Source organism: Lonchura striata, chromosome 37 (assembly GCF_046129695.1).
Source record: "Lonchura striata isolate bLonStr1 chromosome 37, bLonStr1.mat, whole genome shotgun sequence".
NCBI lineage: Eukaryota > Metazoa > Chordata > Aves > Passeriformes > Estrildidae > Lonchura > Lonchura striata.
In genome coordinates, this window is record NC_134639.1 from 1,175,631 (window position 1) to 1,200,876 (window position 25,246).

The 25,246-nt window shown below is 54.5% G+C and overlaps 1 long non-coding RNA gene across 1 annotated transcript; it reads right to left on the reverse strand.

Annotated features, from left to right (window-relative positions):
- Positions 1–16,042: 16,042 nt before the first annotated feature.
- LOC144248002 (uncharacterized) lies at positions 16,043–24,550 on the reverse strand. Its single transcript, XR_013341414.1, has 3 exons — positions 24,509–24,550; positions 23,107–23,162; positions 16,043–16,382 (listed from the first exon to the last, which is right to left on the reverse strand). It is a non-coding gene; the product is annotated as an uncharacterized LOC144248002 (long non-coding RNA).
- Between the last annotated feature and the right edge of the window lie 696 nt (positions 24,551–25,246).

The following is a 25,246-nucleotide window of genomic DNA, read 5'->3' on the forward strand; positions in this document are numbered from 1 at the left end:
TTCCCTCTGGGACACCAGGGACATCTCCTACTCAGGGTATGCTGCACAGCTGCTTCTGTTTGTCTTTTTCATTTCAGCAGAGGTTTCCCTTCTCACTTTCATGTGATACAAGAGCTACATGTCCATCTGCAAACCCCTGCACTACGGGACCCTCCTGGGCAGCAGAGCTTGTGCCCACATGGCAGCAGCTGCCTGGGCCAGTGCCATTCTCAATGCTCTGCTGCTCACGGCCAATACATTTTCCATGCCCCTGTGCCAGGGCAATGCCCTGGGCCAGTTCTTCTGTGAAACCCACAGGTCCTCAAACTCTCCTGCTCACACTCTAAACTCAGGGAACTTGAGCTCCTTGCTGTTAGTGCCTTTTTGTCATTTGATGTTTTGTGTTCATGGTTTTCTCCTATGTGCAGATCTTTAGGGCTGTGCTGAGGATCCCCTCTGAGCAGGGACGGCACAAAGCCTTTCTCACCTGCCTCCCTCACCTGGCCGTGGTCTCCCTGTTTGTCTGCACTGCAGCCTTTGCCTACCTGAAGCCCCACTCCCTCTCCTTCCCATCCCTGGATCTGGCAGTGTCAGTTCTGTACTTGGTGGTGCCCCCAGCCGTGAACCCTCTCATCTACAGCCTGAGGAACCAGGAGCTCAAGGATGCCCTGAGGAAAATGATGACTGTCTGCTTCTCTGAAGCTACCTATTGCCTGTTTTCTTCTGCCAAACTTTTGGAATGGAACTCATGACATGCCCAACAGGCCTGCCCAGATCCTTGGGTAATGTTCAGTGGGTTTTTAGCTCATAAAAGTATCCTCAATAACATTTTTTTAACCCCCACCATCTAATTCACTGTCTGCCTCTTGAATGTGACCCATAAGCTCTGTTAACCCGGTTTGTGCTATTGCTACATTTGAACAAAATAAAGTACCCTGCAGTGCCTGTTTTATCTGGGATCCCAGCTCTGAGGCCTGCATGAAGTTAGAGGGGAGAAGGGGAAGAGAGCTCCAGCAGAGCAGCACTGCCAGGGAGCAGCAGGGATCGGTCCTTTTGGAGCTGCCCTTCCCACTCCACCCTCTCCTTGCCAGCCCTGCTGTGGCTGTGAGGCCGCAGTGCTCTGGCAGCTTGGTCACTGTCCTGCTGCGTGTCCGTGCTGTGACCACAGGCAGGGACAGGCCGTGGGCACTGCTGGGACACAGCTGGGCTCCAGCACAGCAGCTCCATCAGCCAAGGGCATCTCCTGAGGGCAGGGCAGGAAGGCTTTGCTCTCCTCCAGAGCTGCTGTCAGCAATGTGCTCCAGGAATGCCCTGGCACAGCAAAGCCCAGTGCCTGGGCAGAGGGGGAGTGTGCAGGGAGGGCACACAGCAGTGTCCTGGCACAGCCAGAGCTCCTGGCATGGCCCTGATGGAGCAGCAGAGCAGGGCCTGGGCTGTGTCTTTGTTCTGGGGACAGCCTGGAAAGGTGCCCCACGACAATTGTCCCACACCAGCCCCTGCAACCACCACTGCCAGCACTGGCCTCTCCCCCACCTGCAGGAGATTGTTTGTCCCTGCATGGAGGGACACCAAGTGACCAGGCCAGCAGGCCATGTTTGCTCTGTACTGGGGAGATTTCAGCAGTGCATCCTGTGTGTGTGGGGAGATGAACCTGAGTGAGCACACACACCATCAGCAGCACTTGGGGGTGGCACAATTCCAGTGGCACAAACAGTGCCTTGAGGCCATTTTACTCTGAGAGTAATGTCCTCGGGGAAACCACCTGAATTCTTTGCTGGGCTGTGGTTAGGACAGCATAGAGACAAACATCCTGGGCAGGGAGGCTCCAGGACAAAATGCTCAGGGCATCCATGGACTGCACAGAGAGACATTGGAAGGAGTGAGGGTCTGTGGGGAGAAAACCCTGCTGCCTCCCTTCTGAAGCACCCTGAGGACCTGGATAGGCTGTGCTGTGTTCTGGGCACTGATCTGGGACTGAGGGATGTGGAAAAGGCCTTTGGTGTCAGGCCTGTTGAGAAGGCTGGGCAGCGTCACTGTGGGACCTCTCTCAAACCCTCTGGAAAGGCCAGAGCCATCCCAGAGGGTCCTGGGCCCTTGGGAAGGGCAGACATGGAACCAGTCTGGGCAGGGAGGGGCACTGGGAGAGTCACGGACTGGTCAGGCTCAGCAGGGAAGGGGATGTGGCAAATCCTCCTGCAGCCATTCCAGGCACTGGCAGGACAAGGCAGGGACTGCAGAACCCACGTGGGAGGGAAGAGAAGGGGATGTTGTGTGCCCAGGCTTCAGCAGGCCTGTGACAGGGTCTGCTGTGGTCGCCTCAGAGCCAGACTGGAGAGAGCTGGGCTGAAGGAGTGGAACATGGGGTGGGTGGGAATGTGGCTGAACAATGAGGGTCAAATGTCATCCATGGTACAGAGTCCTCTTGGCAGCCAGGCCCTGGTGACATCCCTCAGTGACCAGCCCTTGACCACCACTGTGGATTATTTCTATTATCTCTACAAGGACATGAAATGCACTTTCAATTCTTTGTGGATGCTGCCAAATGGCAGGGAGTCTGTGACTGAACTCATCTAGTTAATGGTGACTGCTAAACATAACTGGGCAAGATGACTGAGTTGGGTAAATTTGTCTTGCAATCAGGTGCCAAGCAAGCCACAAGGAAAGGGAGAAAAAATGTATGCATGAGAAGAAAGGCAGTTCAACAGGGAAAAAAACAAAGCCGACCAAAAAAACCCTCCAAACCCAACTAAAAAAAAGCACAGCAAGACACACTAACAGAAGAAAAGCAAATCCACAGGAAATTGCCTACCAGCAGAAAATGTCTGACAACCTTGTGGCAGGATAAGATTCTGTGTGTGTAGGTGCTGCTTTGAAAGAAAAATATCTTCAAACAGAAATTAATCCTCTACCCCCTTTGTCACCAGTTCTCTCAGTTGATTGCTGATCATGGTGTCACATGGAATGGAAAATCCCCTGGGTCAGTCCAGCTCAGCTGGCCCATCCCTGTTCCCCCAGGAACATTTGCCCTCCCCAATCCCAGAGGTTGCAGGGCTTGCAGACACATCTCATGCAGGGTGAGCACTGTGACAAGGACAGGAGAACAGAACAACATTTACTCTTATGAAGGACAGCAGAACAATCCTTTTGTTCCATGTGGTGTCAGTGGCATGGTGGCAGAGGAAACTTTTCCTTTAAACATCCACCCCAGCACCAGCAGTCAGGGTGCCAGGAGGAGCTGTGTTTCCATGACAATCACCTCCAAGGTGGCTTGAACTCTTTCATGGGCAGCCAAGATTTCCTTCTCTGTAGGAGTGTAGTTGGCTTCAGACCCTCTGTAACTTTGGCTGCAGAATCCCAGTGGTCAGCCTCGAGTCTCCCCAGGCACCTTCTGACAAAGGTTCCAGGACATACCATTGCTCCTGGCTGCAGAGTAGAGCATATTCTTCACCTCTGGTCCTGTCCTGACTGGGCCAAGGGCTACAGCATGAGCAATCTCCTGCTTGATCTGGGCAAAGGCTTGCAGCTGCACAGGGCCCCAGTGAAAATCGTTCTTCTTGTGGGTGACCAGGTAAAGAAGGCTCACAATCTGGTTGTACTCGGGAATGTGCATTCTCCAAAAGCCAATGGTGCATAGGAAAGCTTGTGTTTCCCTCTTGCTGCTTGGTGATGACATTGCAGTGATCTTATTGGTGACCTCAGTGGGAATGTGACTCTGTCTGTCTTGCAACTTTGCTCCCAGGAACTGGATCTCTTGGGCAGGTCCCTTAACTTTGCTCTTCTTGATGGCGAAGCTGACTTCCAGCAGAATCTGGATGATGCGCTGTTCTTTCTCAAATACTTCCATTGCTGTGTTCCCCCACACAATGATGCCATCGATGTACTGCAGGTGTTCTGGAGCTCCACCATTTTCCAGTGCAGCCTGGATCAGTCCATGGCAGATGGTGGGGCTGCGCTTCCACCCCTGGGGCAGTCGGTTCCAGGTGCACTGCCCGCCCCTCCAGGTGAAAGCAAACTGAGGGCTGCATTCTGCTGCCAGAGGAATGGAGAAAAACGCCTTAGCAATGCCAATAGTGGTGTACCACCTTGCTGCCAGCTCGTGCTGGAGTTCCAGCATGTCCGGCACAGCAGCACTCAGTGGTGGAGTCCCTTCATTCAAGGCACAATAATGCAATCAATCTCCAATCTTCCTCATTTCCTCTTTAAACTCCTCTTTGAGTTCCTTGATCACAGCAGAGCCATGAGCCTGCATCGGGCCATTGACCATACTCTCACAATTTCTAAACTTGTTGGCAGCAGAACCCACTGTCTCTCGGTTGGTATCAGCAGTAATCGTTGCAATGAAGGTGGTGCTTGACATGGCCCTAGATTTGCCAGACTCCACAGCATTTGCCCTGTGCACCTGACCTTGCCAGGGTCATTATCATGCTGTCCATCCCTCCCAAAGAGTTCCTCCAATGCTGCCACTTTTCTCAGCTGTTGGATCCCTTCCTCAAGGGTCTTCCAGCACATTCTATGGTGGTGCTCCTGCATTCTCTCCTTGTGGACAAACCTCTCTCTGACACTCATTAAAAGCCACTCCCAGAGGAAAAGGGAGCCTGGCTCTCTTACAAAAATCTGATTCATACCTGGCTCCTGGGTCAAGGGTCCCAAATTCCTTGCCTCACCACCATCCAGGTGCATGCCTGTTCTCCTAAGGTCCCAGACACGCAGTTACCAGGTTGTATAAGCCTCATGTCCCTGTCGTACAATGTCTTTGTGCAGATTACAGAGACTTTTGTACGTCAGGGACTTGGTGATGATCTCAACTATTGGCTCCCCCGTGGGTGGCGAGGGCCTTCCTTTCTTATCCTTGTCTGGGTGCTCTGATTTCATCTCAGACCTCCTTGAGTGTGAATGAGGGCAGTGGGCAGTCAGCAGGGGCTGGCCGGGCGAGCTGCAATGCCTGGGCAGGGAGCTGCAATCCCTGGAGAGGGCAGAACCAGAGACCATCTGGGCTTAACCGAGAGCTTTGGGTGTGCCTAAGAGCAAATGAAGCAGCAGCACGGTGCCCGAAACTAAGATTGTGCCAGAGCCTGGAGCGCTGTCAGGCAGTGCCGGGATCCCAGGTGTGGTTCTGGTCCCCAGAACCAAGGAATGGAAGCCCCAGCCTCAGAGCCAGTCAGAAAGCCAACCAAGTGAGACCAGAGGGAGGGCACCTTCCAGTTTCTCCTGGGTATGGCTGCAAAACAACACCTGCTGCTTCTTCCTCTGCCTGTCTTTGGGGTGTGCTGGTGGCAGAGCCAGCCAGGTTGTGCTCTGCCTTCCAAGGCCTGTTGAGAGCGGGCATGAAAAACGCTGCGTACACAGCGGAGAGTCTTGGAAGGTGCTGACAAGAGCATCCTGTGGGAACAGGGCTCTGGGCTCTGGCTGGGAACAGCCTGGTTTTGCTGCCGTGACCACAGGCTGGAGTTGAGGCAGGTGAAGAGGCAGTGGACAGCTTGTGTTTGTAGAGGGCCTGGAGCTGCACCTCTGAGCCTCCACCTGGAAACACACTTGGGGGAATACGGGCTACAGCTGGAGCGCCTGACTGGAAATCATTCAGCCTTGCCAGCTTTTCTTAAGAGTGTGTTGGTGTTCCCCAGGAAAGCTACACATTTGGGGAAATGCCTTTGGAGGAAAGGGGCTTGCTTCTCAAGGACAGTGCTTCCCAGGGAGCTCCCAGTGATGCAGGTGCAAGGGTCCCCCTTTGGCTCTCTGGGGTCCTTTCAGTCCTTGAGGCATGTTGTGCTTGGCAGAGGGGCAGGGCAAGGGAGAAGGCTGTGAAGAGCAGGTTTGGCATCTGCCTCGACCTGCAGAGACCGACCCAAGCACCTGCAGCAAGGTGTGATCCCCCGCTTTGGACAGAGGTGTGAGCAGCAGCATCTCTGTCCAGCTGTGAGCCCCAAAGCTCTCTCTGAGAGCTGTGAATTAACAGGCCTTTACGCACACACTTTTCACATCTTCCCTGTCTGCTATGTTTCAACTCTTGGCTACATGCATTTGCCCTTGCTTGGTGGAAGCTGCTGTGGCCCAGGGCCAGCACAGAGCTGGGCTGGGTGGGCCAGGCAGCGTGGAGAGTCTTGGCTGATCTTGGGGTGTCCCTGGCCTCAGAAAAGGCTTGGAAGGATTTCTTCCCAAATGTCCTGCTCTGCTTCTTTGGCTCTCCCTGTGCATCTTGGAGAGAACAAGGTAGGCCTTTCTGGAAGCTGGGCATCAGCAGGCCAGCAGGCCTTCCAATGGGGGCGTGTTGTGGAGCGAGCCCAGCTGAGATACCCTGAGAGGAGCCCAGTGCTCCTTGCTCCCCTCTGCTGACAGCTGAGCATTTGTTTGTTTTCGGGATGACCCTGGCTGTGTGAGGGGTGCTATGTGGACACGACACAGGCAGTCCTGTCCTGCTGGGTCCCAGCAGTGCCTCACAGCAGTTCTGCATCCACGTCAGGATGCTGGCCAAGAGAAGTCCTTTAAGCTGAGGCAGCAGATTTTAAGCTTGTGCAGCTGCCTACAGGTCAAGGCCAATGGTGTTCCCTCAGGATATAGCAGTCCTGAGGGGTCTCCCTCATCCAAAGAAATTGTCAGGCAAATGCACTGTCTGCCAAAAGCTCTTTTATTGACCTGGCGGGAGGGGGGGATCTGCACCCCACTCAAATATTCCTCCGCCACGTATAAATTTCAGTGGGTTGATGCAGGAACTGTACCAAACATACCATCCATCTTTACAGTGCAGAGGCGATTCGATAGGCAGGGGGTTGGAAATACATTGGGTCAGATTCCTATCCTTGAAGCTGATGTCCAGGCACTGGCCAGGAGCGGTCTCGATGCCCTAAAGCAGCACAAAGTCTTCCTCATGGCTTCCCTGCACAGGGCTGACTCCACACTTGCCCTTAGTTCTTCTGGTACACTGTCTAAAGCTTTTTGTCAAGTCACTCTCAGGTCAAGTTAGGCCTGCCAGGTTTTTCTTATGCTAACTGGTGCTGAGTACTTATGTATGGCTGTGCTAATTACCTGTTTACTTTTGGGAATTGCTTGGGCTTACTTATGTCAAACAAAGGCTTTGTTTCATTGCCAAAGGTGCTTGAGGCCACCCCTCTCCTTGTGGCATCAGTTGCTTTCCTGTGGAATGTTCTACCTCCCCAAGAGTAAAGAGGGAGCTGGAGAAAGAGCTTGCCAGGCTGCTCTCCACCCTTTACCAGCACTCCTGGTTTAGTGGAGAAGTCTGAGCTGAGCCCTGAGGTGCAGATGGAACAGCCGTGCACAGGAAGGCTCGGTGGGAAGGATGATCCAGGATCCATAGGCCTGGCAGCCTGAGCTTGCCCCAGGGGAAGGCTTGGAGCAGATCCTCCTGAGTGCCATCCCACGGCATGTGCAGGGAACCAGGGTGTCTGCTGGAGGGTGGGAAAGCTCTGCAGAGGGATGGGGACAACTGGGGCCCCTGACGGGGTGTTGAGGGCTTCTGTGCAGGAGTTTGGGGGGGTTGGTGTTAGTGGGGTGTTGAGGAAGGAGTTGTCTGGGAGGTGAGAGCTCTAGGCTGGAATTAGAGTCACTTTGAAGGCAGCATCTGTGCCTTGGCACAGATTTGGTTACGGAAGGCAGAAAGAATATTTGTGACTTTTCCTTTTCATGGTCCTGATTCTGCTGAAGGGAACAAGAGGGGAGAGCTGTACTTTACTGGGCATTTAGATATCTCCAGCAGGGGGAGATTAGCCCTTTTGCCATCTACTCATTTGTTTGAGCTACTTTTGTACCACTGAGGAGACTTTCATTTCTTGAGAGCTTTTAATCCTTAAGAGACCTAGGATATTATCATCCCTTCATAGAAAACCATTTGCAAACCAAAGAATGGTCCTTGGTTTTGCCCTTTTTTTGTGTAGTGTTATGTTCTGTAAAGTGACCCTCAATGGATGAGGTTAAGGCAAATGAGTTGCTACTTTGAGATGGGAAGCAAAATTCCAAATCTTCACCTCCTCAGGCCATCCAAAATAATTTGGGAAGTTTGCAGTGTTTTGGAACTACTTGAGTTGAACAATGGGATGTAAAGCTTTCCTGAATTGAGGATTCTTCCTTGCCAGATTTTTCTGTGCCTTTGCCGCTAAGGTGTTTTTGTGCTGAAGGCAGTAACTTCAATGAGAAAATAATTTCAGCATGGAGTAAGAGCTTCTGACAGAGAGCAAGCGCTGCCAGCAGTTGCTCCAGGTGCTCCTGCCAACAGCCCCTGCAGGCAGGAGCACAGCCCCCAGTGCACCTGGGCTTTGGCTCCCTCTGGCACAGAAGCCCCCAGGGGCAGAGGTCTCTGGGGCAGGACACGGCACCAACCCTGCCAGAGCTCAGGGGATGGCAGGTCTGCTTGGGCAGGGACTCTGCCTCACCTGCTGGTGTCAGCACTCCCCAAGCCCCAGGGCTCAGAGCAGCATTCCTGCCCTGGCCCACAGTTCCTTGTGTGTGCCACACCCGTGGGTTTGGGATGGCCAAGGGCTGGGACGTGTCCCAAGGAGGCCGTACCAGTTTCTGTGGAAGGCCCCGTGCCCTTCCCAGCACGGCTGCATCGGCAGCCCTGGGGGCTCCTTCTGCTGCCCTGAGCCTGCAGAGCAGGGCAGCATTTGCTGATGGTTTGAGCCATTCCTGAAGACCCTGTTGGGCTGTCTTAGACACTTGGGGTGAGGGATTCCTTCCAACCTGAGCCACTTTGGGTGGGCCAGGGGCGGCCGTAGCGCAGGGGGCAGTGTGTGCAGGGGCCCTTTGTGACATGCTGCAGCATGGTCACTATGGCATGGAACAGTGTGTCAAAGGGCCCTTTGTGACCTGTGGTGACATAGGAGCTGACAGTGACAGGACCATGCCACAGTGCTCCGAGCACGCGACGGGACAGGACAGGACAGAGCAGTGCTGTGAGGAGCCCCCGCACAGCACACTCGTTCGTGTCTGACCCGGAGATTTCTGAGGCGTTATTCCTGCAGCTGACGTCGAGGCCAGACCACAGGACTTGCTGACCCGTGGCCTTCCTGAGCCTTCTCTTCTGCAGGTGCCCTCGAGGGCAGAGCGTGGGACTTGGTGCCTTGGAGGCATCTCCCATCCCTGCCACCAGTGCCCTCGAGGCGAGAGCACAATCCTTGACAGGAGTCTCCTGTCCTTGTGGCTGGAGCCCTCAAGACCAGAGTGCAGGACTTGCTGTCCTGAGCCTTCCTGAGGCTTCTCTCTTGAAGGTGCCGTGCAGGCACAAAAGCAGGACTTGCTGACTCGGAGTTTTCCGAGGCATCTCTTCTGCAAGTAGCCACAGATCCAGTCACTGACATGGAGCAGAGACCCCCAAGAGTACCCAAGCTGGCCTGGGTGGAGGAAGAGGAAGAAGGCCCTGGAGCTGCCCCAGTGCACAAGACTGAAGAGATGGTGCCATTCAAGCAGCTGCAGGAGGGTGAGTGGCAGAGCTGGGTTGCTGGACTGCATGGCTGGTGGCTGCAGCCAGCTTGGCCACATCCCATCCCATCCCATCCCATCCCATCCCATCCCATCCCATCCCATCCCATCCCATCCCATCCATCTCATCCCATCCCATCCCATCCCATCCCATCCCATCCCATCCCATCCCATCCCATCCCATCCCATCCCATCCCACATGCCCATGGATAGGACAGAAGCTGGGCTGGGGCTGGACCACATGGCAGCTGCATCCCTGGGCCATCACGAGGCTCTCCCTGCCAGGAGAGAACAGGGCTGGGCTGTGTTCTCCGGCCTCTCCTGCAGCCTTTCAGCAGCTCTGGCTGCGCTCGCTCTTTACCAGATGCAGCCCTGGACCGGACACAAGAACAGGAACCCGCCCATGGCCGCTTCCGCAGAACAGCGCAGGTACCTGCGGCCATCCCCACCTGGGCTGGGCCTGATGGCACTGCTCAGCCCAGCACCGAGTGGTTAGAGCACTCCATGCATTCTCCCTCTCTTCCTGCTCTTCTCCTGCAGACCATCTGTCAATTCATCACGTGCATTAGGCAGGAAGAGACCACAGGTGTGGGCACCGGGATCTTGGCTAGCTTTCACCTCTTCAGTGCCGAGACCAGTGCTGCCATGCTGGATTTGCTGGTGGAGAAGGGTGTCTCCAATGCAAAGCAAGTAAGCAGTCTGGGGCAAGGGTTTGATTGCCCCAGGAATGGTGTGGCACATCATGCTGGGTCTGCTGGGCTCCCTCAGCCTGTGAGGTCCAGACCAATGTGGTGGAAAGGGAAGCACTTCTCAGGGGAAGCTGGGCAAGTTGCTGCCCTGGCAGCTCTGCAAGTCTCCCTGTGCCTTCTGTAGGTGCCAGCCATGGTGAGGTACATCCACCAGTGGCTCACGGCCAACAAATCTGCTGAGCACAGGCTGGACAAGGCCCTTCTGGAGCTGACCAAGGAATACCCCTGTGACGTGCTGATCACTCTCTTGCGCTGGGCCCCATCGTGTGACAGGCATGGCATCCCCACCTGCCTTGAGGCCTTAGGCTTCACCGGCCCCCCCACCCCGTAGAGCCTGTCCCTGACAGACAGGTGGAGAGTTCCAGGAGCCTCTGGCCCCTCTGTTTTCCAGTCCTGGCATGTCAACTCCGGAGCCTGCAGCCAACTCCCTTCCTGCCCCTCAGGGCCTGGACCCACGTGGGCTGGCTGGCTGCTGCCAGCCAGGGCCAGGAGTCAGAGGCAGGGCTGAGGGCCAGTGCAGGCCCCTGCAGCTGCCCAGACCATGCTGCTGTGGCTGAGACCCCCCTGACACAGAGCTCTGGCCCCACAGAGCTGCCGTGATCATGTGGGGGACCATCATGTCCTCGAGCAGGACCGCGGAGCCGGCGCTGCAGATCCTTCTCGATGTGCTGAGCGCCTGGCCAGAGGACAGCGTGTACACCTCCGATGGGGACAGCACAGGGGTCTTTGCCCTGGCTGTGAGTTTCTGGAAGCGGCCTTTGCCAGCCCCCAGGCCACCTCTCCAGCAGCTAGCTCTCTGCCCTGCCCCCAGCTGCATCTCCCTGCCTCAGGCGCTGGGCTGAAACCTGGCTTGGGGGCAAGGTTCTGGGGCATCAGGCTGGCTGCTCCCCATGTGTCTCCCTTGGCCTCTCCCTCGCAGGCTGGGGCCATGCCAAATGCATGTCTTGGCACTGATTACTGTCTCTGGCTGTTTTATTTCTTGCAGGCAACCTTGACACTGTGGAGGCTCTTCAATCTGACCTGGTGCCCACCTGTAGTGCTGGAGTATTTCCCCAACCTCTTTCTGCGTCTGCTCTTCCAAGCTTACATCAGCACGCAGAATCTGCCAGAAGAGGTGGATACCTTCTGGAAGAGATGCCAGGAGCAACACGGCCTTGCTGCCCACCCCAACAGGTGCTCCATGCCAGTCTTCCCAGTCTCCCCATCCCTGCCATGCTCCCAGGGCAAGAGCCAGGCCTCCCAGCGTGACCTGGGCTTTGCTCTGCACACAGCTTTGCACTGCAGACCCTGAAGGCCCTGCTCTGCCAAATGCAGTACGAGGACGTGGTGCTAGCAATGGAACGCAGGTGTGCCTGGGACACACTGCTCTGTGCCAACACCCACCACTATGCAGTGGGTCTGCTGGCCAGGTGAGACCTCATGTTCCCCACTGCCCCTCTCCTTTGTGCCCAGATCACCCCATGCAGTCCCTGTGCTCATGGGTGGCAGGGCCTTGTCCTCAAGGGAGGGATGAGCAGACTGGAATGGGCTGGGAGAGGAGGGTGCCCTGGAGCAGCTGCCTCCCAAAGCACCCGTGCTGGGGAGTGCTCGGGAGAAGACCAGACTTCTGTGAGTCAGCCCTGGGAGAGGTTTGGCCACTTAGCTCAGGAGCAATGGTCCCTTTTTCTCCCTCCCAGGGAGATGCGCCGTGTCTCCATCATCTGGTGTTGCAGCATGGCATCCTGCCTCTTTGACTTACTCAGCCAAGACAATTCAGACTGGGAACTGCCCGCTCTGGCCTTCCTGGTGGAGGTGAGCCCGATGGCCAGCGCTGCCTCGCTCAGCTGCCTCCCACACCTCTGCCCTCTGGTAGCCGCAGCTGCCTGGGATGGTGCCCTGTGCTGCTGCCTTGGCTCAGCCCTGTGCAGTTCTGAGCTCCTGCCAGCTGGGCACTCCTGTCACTGCTCTGTGCCTTTCAGGTCCTGGACTGCCTGGACTTGAGTGAATGCGCTGAAAATGTCCTGCAGATCATGACAAGGCACCTGCAGAGCAAGTCCAGGGAGATGCGTCGCGTGGCGCTCAGAGGCCTCGTGGTGCTCAGCCAGGACCCCTCGATGGTGAGAAGGAGGCAGCAGCTGAAGCTGTGCTGGCAGCGTGGGGCTGGGGAAAGCAGCCCCTTGGGCTTGGCTGGACTTTTGGAGCTGTGGCAGCTGCTCTCAGCTCTCCAGGGTGGCTGTTCAGCTGCCTGAGCACTCTGGGACAGGCCTTCAGCCTCTGAGCCCTGCAGCAGCAGCAGCAGCGTGGGGTTGTACAGCCTTGTTTTCCACACAGAACGAAAGAATGTACAGCCTGACTGAAAGTCTTGGCAACCTCCTGCGGGCCGTGGATGAAGACATTGTTGAGATGACCATCGTTGTTCTCAGCTCTGTGCTTTGCAACAAAGACCTTGCAATAGCCAGCCCCATCGCTCTGCAGCTGGCTGAGGCGCTCTGGCAACTCTTTGACAATGTAAGGCTCTGTGCCCCCAGCCACGGGCACCGGGCGCCGCCTGGAAGCCCGGTGCCTTGTGCCTGTGCACAGGGGGGCCTGAAGCAGCTGGTGTGGAGGGGTTTTGCTTCCTTTCCAACAGGACAACAGCCTTGTGAAGCTGCTCTCCGTTCGCCTCTTCCAAGAGGTGATGAACTTGGTGGTGGCCAAGGGAAAAAAGCCCCTGAAGAAACCTGTGAGCCAGAGCCTGCTCCCACTCTTCTTCAACTGCCACGATGAGAACTGGCATGTGGCACAGGTGAGGGCTCCTGGGCGCCGGGGTCCCCATGGCAGGGGGCTCAGCTGTCTCCCCACAGCCTGGCTCCTCCTCATGGGCTCCAGCTCCCTCCTGGCCTTGGCACGGGGACGTGGCTCCTGTGCCCTGGGCTGCGGTGCCATCTCCGTCTCTCTGCCGCTCTGCAGGCCTCTCGGGAAACGCTGCTTTCTGCAGTAAGGTTCCTGAAGAGAAGGGATCTTCAGCAGCTGGTGAAAATGGATCAGATGTGGAGCTTTGCCGAGCGCTTGGTAAGCACAGCCTGGAAGCCCCAGCCCCGGCCTGGAGAAGCCGCCTGCCCACGGTGCCCAGTCTGTGCCCTGGCAGCTGTGGCCCCTGCCCAGTGCTGCCCACAGGGGCACCGGCCGGCGCCCCACACGCCGCTGCCTTCCCTGGGCCGCGCGGGCTCTGCTCCAGGCTCCTCTGGCCCCAAGGCCGGTGCTGAGGGAGCCCCGAGGCAGCCGGGCTCTGCCGCGGGGCGGCACCGCGGCTCGCCGGGCCCTCTGCTCCCTGCAGAGCCCGGCGCCGGCGGCTGCTGGCCGGGCCTCGGCGCTGTGTGGGCAGGGGGAGCGGCGCCGGGCGGAGGGAGCGCCCGGCCGAGGGGCAGGGCCCGCACCAACCCTTCCCTTTGTGCCCCGCCGCTCTCTGCAGCTGGCAGAGGACAGGAGCCGAGCGGCCGAGCACCTGCGCCGGGCCCTGCCCTACGTGCAGAGCCCACAGGAGCCCCTGCGAGAGGCGGCCGTCAGGTTCATGGGTGAGCCACGAGCCCGGCTCCTTCCCCGCCCCGCCGCAGCTCGGCCCCAGCCCCTGCCTGCTGCCCCGGCAGCAGCATCCGCGCGCGGCCATCTGGAGCCCCGCCTGGCCTCGGCGCTGCCGCCGCCCTCTGGCAGCCGTGCCCTGGGGCGGCAGGATGCGCCAGGGGCCCGGGCTGAGCCCTGCCGGGCCAGGAGCCCGTGTGGCCTCGGGCCGGGCAGCGCCCGCGGGCGGCAGCTGTGGCTCTGAAGCCAGCTCACGCTCTCTGTTCCCAAGGGATGGCCGGGCGCTGCCTCAGAGGACAGCAGCAAGAGTTCCGCATCCTCTGCAGGGGTGAGTGAGGCCAGCGGGCTCTCAGCGGGGGCTGCCGCTGGCAGCTGCCTTCCCTGGCCCGGCACGCACCAAGGGCAGCGTGGGCACAGCACACAGACCTTTTGGGGGCCTGTGGCACATTCGTGGCCAGCACCTTCCAGCTCGCCCTTCTTGTCTCCTGCTTCCTCCAGGCCATGGCAAGAGCTGCCTGGCATGGACGTGGCAGGAGGGTCTCCCCACGTTTCTGCAGACACAGGCTCTGACGGTGGCTCTGTTCCTCTCTCTCGCAGCCCTTCAGGACCTGGCGGATGACGCCAGCCCTGCCATCTCATGCCTGGCCCTTCAAACCCTGTACATCAATTTAGCTGTACAAGCCATTCCCTCCTCCCGACTCCAGAATGTGCAGGATCAACTCCGCCGGCTCTGGAAGTCACGGCCTTTCCCGTGCCGCCGTGGCTGGCTGTCCTGCTGCAGCGCTGTGGAGAACTGATCTGCCAGGCTGCGTCTGCTGGGGCCACCTGAGCCTGTGAGGAACAACTGCCCTCTGCAAGCACTTCCTTTCACCCCAGAGTAGCATTAATAAATTGTTGTTGTCATACCCAGAGGTCCAGGAGCTTTCTCTTGGTGCCCAGATTCTTCAGGCCAATGGGGAGGAAGGGAAAAAGGGCGCTTGCACTTGGCTAGTTCCCAAGCGTGCGGTGGGCAAGGGAAAGTGGCCAATAACCCCCTGGCCTTTGGTGCTCCTGTTGAATGTTTTTCTTCCTGCATCAAGCCTTCGGGAACTATGGGAACAAGTGTGTTCTGTGTCCATGGAACAGCAGAAAGCAGCAGGATGTGTCTGCTTCCAGCGCTTCTCTTGGCTCTTCCCTCACACTGCTGGCACCATCATCAGAGACACGGAATGGCTTCTCTCATGCCAGCGTTATCCCAATCTTCTGCACTTCCCCAGGTTCCTCCCAGCTTCAGCAGGGAAATTCTCTGCTCATGCCTGTCCATTCCCTTGCTCAGAAGGCAGCACCCGCTTGTCTTTGGACATGAGCTGCTGGCCACAGCCAGACAGGCAGCAACCGGAGCATTGGGCATCAGATGCTGGGCTGTTGTTCTTTCCCAGAAAGCAAGAAAAAACAGAAGGACACAAGGAAACTTGACAGTATCTCTGTAAGAATGTCATTGTCCTCTGGAAGTCAACAGTGGATGGTGTTTTTGTGTTGCAGATTATCACTTCCAAGCAAAAATCATTCTAGGAAGGAGCAACAGCTTTTGACAGATACCAAGTGCGGCTACCAAGTGCTGCTCCAGGTGCTCCTGCCTGCAGCCACCTGCAGAAAGGATCACATAGACACCAAAGTACGTTGGCTTTGGCTGTCCTCTGGCACACAAGTCCCCCGGGGCCACAAGTCTCTGTGGCAGGTGACAGGCACCAGCATTGGCAGAGCTTGGGGCTTTTTCCAGGAACTCAGGGGAAAAATTAGGATGCATCACTTTGGGAGGGAGGACCAGGAAACTCAGGACGTGTTTAAGGATGTTATTAGGTCATGCAGAAAGCAAATTAGAGCGGTGAAAGGTCAATTAGGACTTAACCAGGCCACTTCTGTGAAGGAGAATAAAAATGTTTTTATAACTACATTATGGCACCCAAGTGCCTGGGCATTGATGGGGTGGTGACAGGTTAAGAGAAGAAAGGAACTATCACTCAGTCCCACTTCTATCTCTCCTGTCTGAGACAGTGCACAGTGATCATTTTAACACACTCCAGTCTCATAGAACTTGCCAGTGTTTAGCCAGTGTTTGCTGTTGACATTGCCATTGCAGAAGACCCCGCTGAAAACACTGGAAGCAGCAACAGCAGTGGACAAGCAATTCATAAAATAGAGGTTGAGATTCCTCCTGAAGGATATCAAGGCCTAGCACCATGAAAGACTGTCTTGGTTTGACAAGACAGGAGTCTGTGAAGGAGGGCAAAAGCCTCCTGTGCAATGGAGAAGGTAAACCCCCTCCCTCCAAATTACCAGGATTTTTAAATTAAAAGGCTCTCAGGCAAAGATGTGGGAATGAGAGTAACAATTCTTTACTAGGAGAAAACTAGATAACAATTTAAAAAAAAGGCAAATGCAATTGGTACAAACAAAACTAGTGAAAAAGTCCACAACCTGAGGATTCGGGGTGTTGGTAGCAGTCTGGTTGAAATGATAGCTGCTCCCCTTGCAGTGGCTGATGAATTGCAGCTGAAGTGGTGATCTTTAGAAGGGTATAGTTTTCTCTGAAGATCTGGTGGCAGTGGGGCCGGTCTTCCTGTGCGCCGGGGATGCCTCTGAGCTCCGCCGCCGCCGCCTCACTGCGCTCCGGCCGCTTCTCTCAGGAGTCCTGCCGAAGGAGCTGCTTCTCTGGGAAATCCCGCAAAAAGAGAGCTGCTCTGTCTCCCCAAAAGGTACCCCTTTATACAATAAAAGAGTGCTTGGCTTCCCCCTCTGGGTGGAGCATCTCACAATGGGATGATGTTACGTTACCAGCCCTGCAGTGAGTCAGTCAATGGCCCATTAACAAACCAATACCTCTTCGGAGCAAACCATCCTTCTTGGAAGAGATAACAAACCTGCCCAACCTCCAACAGATGGCAGATAGAATACAAGCTTATCTTACAAACCAGGACAAAGACCAAAGAAATATTCAGCATTCAACTCAACTGCATTTAAAGAGATGGAACAGGGGGATTCTGAGTTGGGAAAAGGACTTTTGTCATTATTCTGAGTGATTAAACAACTTGAGCCACTAAGGGGTAACCTGTCCAGGAGACACATACTGTTTCTAACCAGGAATGGTATCGGTAACAATTCCAGCACATCCCCACTGAAGATCAAGTTAACCATCGAAGGACAGCTTATCCTTATTGCAGGAGCAATCCCTGCCAGCAGGAAACAAATTTAACAAGTTTAAATTAACACGTTCAACCCACAGGGTAGAATTACTTCTTTATTTAAGCTAGGAAGTAAGGTAACTTAGTACATGCATTCTACACCACACATGCTTGTCAGTTGTAAGTGCAATTAATTGAGTATGACCAGGGATTTTACCCATTACCCAAATTAGGTAACACTTCCATTATTATGTCCAAGGATGGATCCCACCAAAAAGGTGCCACGATAGAGAGGTCTTGGCTGGCGTTCCCTGGCTCCCCTGTGCAGCCTCTCATCAGCACCACAAACACTGGGGCCACGTGCTTTCCTTCCTACAGAAAAGAACTCTCATTCTCATCCAGAAGCGATTATTCAAATGTGGATACCACCTCCCATATTATATGTGCCCAGAGATGACTCTCATACAAAAACTGCCAGATCAGAAAGCTTTCACTGATCTTGATAGTAAAAGGGTTTTAAAATCATGGGGATTTAGGGTTAAAAGGAAAATTAAGCTTAGTGGGCCCTGAAAAAAAAATAAATAGGTACATGAAAGCCTTGTACCTTGCTAGAACCGCACCTGTGTAGCTAGTACATGATAAATGATATGACTGTTAGATGTGATGATTGTTTAGTAATTAAATATAATTACTGTTTAATCGTAAGAATAATCATGAGAAACCGTGGTCAGGGGCCTCAGAAAGATCACAAGAAACTCATTTCAATGTATACAGTGGAACAATATAAGTTTAATAATTAATATGTAGGTTATATAACGATAGAATATAAAATACATTCAGCTCGAAATCTATGTCTGAGTCAGATTTGGGTCTGTACCCCTGATTGCCAGAGTTCTCAATAAAAGCACCTGCAGATGATCATATCCCGTGATTATGTGTGTTCCTGAATGCTAACACCCTGTCTGTCCACATTTTGTGTGGGAGCAATCCTTGGATGTTTTCAGTGCTGGAGGTGGTATCCAGATTTCAGTGGATGAGCTCCTTAAAGATGATTGAAGCACTTTTACAGGGGAAGGAAAGCCCCTAGGCCTAGGGTTCAATGTGCAGATTACATGCTGCCCAGGGAGGTAGAATTCAGTAATAATTTTCTGACCTGGCACATATTGTGTGAGAGCAATCCTTGGATATATGTCATGTTGGAAAGTTGTATCCAAAGTAAGATGGTGGACTCCTGAAGAGGAATAAAGTGATTTTCTATGGGAAGGAAAGGACCTAACCCACTGTTTCTAGCGCAGATATGCTTCTCAGGGGAGGTAAAGGCACAAAGACCTTTCTGCTCTGGATCCTCTTCTGTTAGACATCCACTGGAAGTATATAGTATTGGCATGTGGCTCCAAATGCTGTAACTGTGCTCCTGGACATGAATGACAGTACCTTTCTTTGGGAAGGCAAACACATAGTCCTGCTGGTGGTGTTCACATGACTGCAAAGTAAAGGTAAAAGCCAGCAACAGCTTTCTGTTCTCACATGCTTTGTGTGGCAGCAATCCTTAGACATTCAATATTGGAGCTTGAATCCAAATGTCAGAACCCAGGCCCTCCAAGTGAATGACAGTACCTTTCCTAGAAAATGAAACTCCCAGTCCTAATGTTGGTGCCACAGATGATCATTGCCTAGTAGAGAGACAAGTCAGCAAAACCTTTCTGTCCTGGAGTCTTTGTTTGGCAGCAATCCTTGGACATATTTGATATTGGAGGTGGTTTACAAAAGTTTTGACTCCTGAAATGGAATGACAGTGCTTTTACATGGGAAGGAAAGCAGTTAGCCTCAGATTATAAACTGGAGAGGGGAGAAAAATGCCAGTGAGAGTTTCCTGCCCTAGTCTGTTTGGTGTGAGAGCAATGTCTAGAGCCCTAGATTTATGCAATACTGGAACTCAGCTCCAAATGCTGCAGCTAGGTTCTTCAACGTGAATGACAGCACCTATTCTTGTGAAGGGAAACACCTTGTCAGACTGACGGTGCTGCAGATGATCATCTGCCAGGTGGAGGTGAAGGCCAGCAAAACGTTTTCATCCTAAAACACTGTGACTAGTGCTTTATTTTCCAAGGAAAAATATTGTCATTCCCTTTCAGGAGCACATATGAGGAATTTGGAAACCATCTCTACTAACGAATATGTCCAAGGATTTCTCCAACAGAATAGGTGTCTTGAGAGATAGGTCTTGTTTGCCTTTTCCTTTCCTGGGCCAACAATCATCTGCAGCACTAACAGTAAGACTAGGTGTTTCTCCTCCCAAGGAAATGTGCTTTCATTCACTTTCTGAGCCCAACCTCCTAAATTTGGTGCTAAGCTCAAAATTTGGATCCATCCACGGATTGCTCCCACACAAAATGTTCCAGGACAGGAAGGTCTTTACTTCGCCCGGACAGCCTCTCATCTGCCCCTGAAACACTGGCTACCTGAGGCATCGTGGGCCCACTGAGCCAGAAATAACTCAGCCAAGTGTGGCCAGTCCAGACTCACCTGGGACACTTTAATCCTGGCAGCCCCATCCCTCTGTCCATTGCTATGATGCTCTTCAGTGCCCGACTCCTGGGTACGTGAGCACCCACAGGAGGGACTTTCACAACCAGCTTGTCCCCTGGGCAGTGATGTCCGGCCCCAGCCCAGCAGCTCCAATGGGTTTCCCTTGTGCTGCCAATTGTCCTTTTTCCATCATTCCAACCACCCCACAGAGCACTTGCCACCATCCATGAGTCAGTGCCTAGGCAGAGTTGGCCATTTCTCTCATTCAGCCATGTCCAAAGCTAGCTAGACGGCTTTAGGCTTTAAGCTCTGTAACGTGCCTGGAGCCACCTTGTCCTTCAGTGGCTTCCGTAAGTTGCCATGTAGCATGTAGCATCCCACGAACTCTCCCACCTCACTCCCAAGTCCTCAGCCTTGGCAACAGCAGTAACTGCTCACCACAGAGCCAGTCCTCCTGGGGGGAAAAGCAGTCTCGCATTTGGGCCTCTGTGTCAACTTCCCCTGGTTTCTCCTTTCCCTGTCCCCTCACAGGATCGGTAGCCCTGGTGGCCACCCCCCTTTCCCTGGAGACCAAACCCCTCTGCCCAGCCCTTAGCCCTGTCCCCCACCCCTTCCCCTTCTCAAGCTGTCTCTTCCACGTGGTCCCCCTCTTTTATCTCGCTGAGCTCCCTTCAGCCACATGTGATATCCTCCACTGGAATAAAACCCTGCAAAAAGAGCAAAATGAGCCTTTCTTGCCTCTGTCACTGAGCCAGCTGTGGTGGGTGCTAAGTGAGGGTCTGACTGCATTGACTGAAGGTTATCTCAACTTGCTTTTCCGCAGGAGACAGATTATAGGCAGCAGCAACCACTACTCTAACACCCACATTTTCAATTGATGCACAACTAGGCCCTGACCTTGAGGCTTTACTGAGCCTTTTGGAAGTGTCTCCATTGGATCTCCTCTGGATTCTAAATCACTATCAGAGAGAAAAACCCCAATTTTCTGGGGGATTTCTCTGGGGGTGGCCGACAACCCTCGAAGCTTTGAGGACCAGTCTAATCAGCGAAACCTCCTCTGAAGAGTTTTTTCTGACACACCAAGGTGGCGAGTATAGCCTAGTGACAGTCACCTTTTTGTATTGTTTTCCCTTTTTTTTATCTCTTAGGAGGCAAAGGGGTTAATGGAGTAGGACTCCACACAGCAGCTTTCCATTTTTGATGCATCCCTACAATATGGCAGGAACCATCAGGAAAGAGAGAGTGACGCTTTTCATTTCCTGGTAGTCAGGGCCTCCCTAGCATGTGCCACCTTCACCTCTTCCCCTTCTGATGATAATCTGAAATTTTTGCCACAGGGCCAGTTTGTAATGACTTCCAAGATACCATTCCCTTTGAACATCCCGTCCCAGCACTGGCAGTCGGGTGCCAGTGGGAACTGTGCTTCAGTGCCAGTCCCTTCTGAAACAGATGGAACCTCCTCATAAGCTGCAGAGTGCTGTATGGGTATAGCTGGCCTCAGATCCTTTGTATCCCAGACTCAAGAACCATAGGGTGGTCCTCCAACTTCCCCAGGTCCCTTCTGCTGGAGGCTCCAGGGTGGACCATTCTCCCTGGCTGCAGTGTGGAGCATTTTTTCCACACCTTGTCCTCTCCTGACTGCTCCAACGGCAACTGTAAGGAAGAATCTCCTCTTTAATTTGTTCAAAAGCTTGTTGCTGTGTAGGACCCCACTTGAAATCAATCTTCTTCGGTGTCTGTCATATGATAGAGAGGGTTTACAATCTGACTGTAACCTGGAATATGCATTTTCCAAAATACCACAGTGCCAGGAAAGCCTGTGTTTCCTTCCTATGGGTCAGTGGGGATATGGCTGCTATTTTGTTGACCACATCCGCTGGAATCTGACAATGTCCATCTTGCTATTTTACTTCTAAAAACTGAATTTCTTGGGCAGGTCACTTGACTTTACCCTGTTTTATGGCAAAACCAGCCTTCAGGACGATCTGAATTATCTTATCCTCTTTCTCAAAAGCTTTCTCTGCTGTGGCACCACTTTGCTGCCTTGGTCTCCAGCTCACGCTGAAGTTCCAACACGTCCAGCATGGCAGCACTCAGTGATGGTGGGACTTCATTCAGGCCGTGACAGTCCGCTGCCAGTGTCCACTCTCCACGGGACTCAGGCAGGGGCCATGTGGGGCTACTGAGGGGTGAGCGAGTCTTGCTGAGCACGCCCAGCTCTCCAGCGCCCGGATCAGCTCATGGACAGCCTCCTGAAGTTGCACTTGGTGCCATGTTGCCGATGGGACACTGCTGGGCTGGCCATCAGTACCTGCTGTTCTTCAACCCTCAGCAGTCCCACAGCAGAAGGGTCCTCTGAAAGACCAAACAAGAGATTCAGCTGTCTAAAGTTCTTCTTTATCCACAGCAGCTCTCCCAAAGCCCGGCGGTGTCCTTTTGGGTATTTGAAATACCTCTCCTGAGGTGACGTATGCCAAGGATACATGGAGCCTCTATGCCAGTAACAACTGCATTTTTCTGCCACTCATGCCCAGTCAGGAGCACTTCAGCCCCCAGTATAGTCCCTGTTGGGACCCCCTGTCATCCCAGAAACAGAGATGGATTCTGCCCCTGCATGATGGCATCAGGGTACATTATCCACCCATGTCAACTAAGGCCTTGTGCTCCTGTGGCTCTGCTGTGCCAGGCCATGGATCCACACAATCCAACAGACCCCATTGTCCTTTTCCCACACCTGGCTGGAGCCAGGGCCCCTCCAGCTCTGATCATGGTACTTGTTGCTCGCCTCTTGTAAATATGACCTGGAGGTCCCTTCCAGAGGGTCTGAAGTAACATCAGCCCTTCAATTCTACCTGAGGACTTGCCAAGTGGAAACTGAGTGGCATTTTTCCTTAAAGAGTTTTCTGACTGCAAGACCACTTTGAGACTTCTATGAGACTGAACCTTGTAACACCCCTGTGAGACCCTCATGAGACCCCCTTGAGAGACCCTTGTGTGAGAGACCTCAGGTGTCCTCCAGGTACCCCAGGAGGCACCAGAGGGCATAAGCCCCCAGGAAGGGCAGGTAGAAGTAGCGGTGCTCAAGGACAATGGTGACAGTGATGGAAATGGCACTGCACAACCAGCTGAAGGCCCTGAACTGCAGCACAATGAGCCTGTGCCCCACAGGTGACTTGTAGGGGTACATCACCTGACCAGGGTCAAAAAACTGCCTCTCCCTCCAAAGACAAACTCCACAAAGCAAACACCACCCAAATACCCCATATCCCTTCAAATGCCTCCCATATTCCCCAAATACAGCTGGGCACATGGGTCTCACCTGAACCTCAATTATAAAGCACCTCATGGTGGTCAAAGAACTGCCCCCCAAAATGTACCTCCTTGTGGGCAAAGAACTGCCCCTGCATCCCAAAATACCCCCCAAATACCCACAAACCCTCTATATACAGCAAAAATACAGGTGGGTGTAGGGGTCTCATCTGGGCCTTGTAGGCAAACAGGGTGATATGGGTGACACTGTACAGGGTGACGTTCATGGAGAGCTGGATGGAGTTCCCCAGTCTAATGAGGTCACTGAAAGCACCAACCCTCTGGGTGCCCCATAGAGACCCCCAAACTACCCCAGAGACCCCCCACAAATGTTCTATAGGGACCCCTGACTGCCCCATAGTGACCCACAGCTGCCCCCGTGCTCACCAGTCACCTCCCCATACCCTCCGTGGTACCTGTGATGGAAAAGCACTTGCCCAGCAGGATGAGCACGAGGAGGAAGATGAGGAAGCTGATGGGGTGGAGGAAGCAGCCAGCATGGGGGTATGGGGAGGGCTGGGCACCTCCCTTCATCATATCCCCGACATGAGGGTCTGTGCACCCCTACACCTCCTGTACTCCCCCAAGCCCCTCATTACCTCCCATGACTTCAAAGTGCCCCTGTGCTCCCCCATACCCCCTATACTTTGCTGGGAAAGGCCCCCAAACCCACCCAGAACCCCCAGCCCCATCAAATATCAATATGCCACTTGGACCTTGAATCTCCCAGTCTCTGAAGATCCCCCAAATCCCAATGTAATTTCCCCAGAGCCCGATGCTCTCCAGTCCCTGCAGCTGCTGCTGGACCCCACAAACCTGCCCATAGCCCCACAAGCTCCCCCTTCATGCTCCATGCTGGCAGCCACCATGAGCCTCTCCAGGTGGTGTGGAGCGGCTGCCACCCTAGACAGGTCTGGGGGGACTGGAGGGGTGAGCACAGGATCTCTCAGAGCACTGCCTCCCCCAGACCCCTTGAAGCTCAGATCTCCCCCAGCTGCTCACTGATGAGTAACGTGAGGATGATGATGGGGATGAGGGTGATGTCTGTCTCCAGAACACCTGGGGAAGGTGGGGGGCAGGGTGAGAAGGGCTTCACTCCATGAAGCCCCCAATACCCACCAGGGTATCCACAGATGACCCCTGCATTGCAGCCCCACCACAATTCCCCATGTACCCCAAGCCCTTCAGCTTCCTCTCACCTCAATAACCTCAAATATATCCCCCATACTGATGCACCCCAATCCTTACAAACCCCCAAACCCCTAAACAGTCCTCCAGACCCTCATATACATCGCCATCTCAAAGTGCCCCAATCCCTGCAGCCCCCCAGACCACCATAACTCCCCATGTAGCCCCAGACCCTGATGTACACCAATCCCTCATCCCCTCCAGAGCCCAATAAGCCTCCTCAGACCCCCATAACCCCCAATATACCCCCCGATCTCGATGTACACCAGTCCCCCTTGCACGGCCTTTCCCCGGCCGCGGCCGCACCGAACTCATCAGCCGAGAGGTGCCGCGCCCGGCAGGAATCCCCGGTGCTCGGCACCATCTCGTACTCCAGCTCCAGCCCATGGCCCGGGGGGCCGAGGCCTTCCTGGGCTCAGATGTGGGGTGCTCGCCCCGCGTTCGCTGAGGACTCCGCACCACCAGCGCTCGGGTCGGGGCGGAAGCTGCAGCCCCGGCACAGCGCAGTCCCTGCAGCCCCGCCCGCCCGCCCCCCATCATTGCCCCGTGCACCCCGGTCCCTGCAGCCCCCCAGTCCCCCGAGCCCGCCCGTAACCCCCTGGCCGAAATGCGCCCCCCGTTCTGACGGACCCCCACTCTCCCGGCGCCCCCGTTCCCGACAGGGCCCCGCCCTCAGCCTCGGCCCCGCCCCTCCCGCAGGCCCCGCCCAGCCCCGCTGCTGCGCGGGCCCCGCCCCTGCAGGCCCCGCCCGGGTGACGTCATTGGGCAGGCCACGCCCCCAGATCAGGCCACGCCCCCTGCGCCGCAGCGGGGCCGCGACTCTGTCCCAGTACAGACCAGTACAGACCAGTACAGAGCAGTATGGACCAGTACAGACCAGTACAGACCAGTACAGACCAGTACAGATCAGTGCACACCAGTATAGACCAGTACAGACCAGTACAGACCAGTGCAGACTAGTACAGACCAGTGCAGACCAGTACAGACCAGTACAGACCAGTACAGAGCAGTACAGACCAGTACGGACCAGTACAGACCAGTGTAGGCCAGTACAGAGCAGTATAGATCAGTACAGAGCAGTATAGACCAGTATAGACTGGTACAGAGTGTGAGAAACTGCATTGACTTGTTTGTTCATCAAAAGTATGAAATTAGGATAAAAGGGGGGGAAGTCGGGACATGGAATTTGCAGGCTTGACTGGTAACCACAAACAAAGATTGTGAAAGATTTTGCAGGACTGGCTGGAACTGATAACCACAGTGGAAACCCATTGTTGCTGAAACTTATAAACCGCAGTGGAAGGAGACACACCACCCTACTTGTGAAACCCATTGTTCCTGGGACTGATAACCACGGTGGAATGAGAC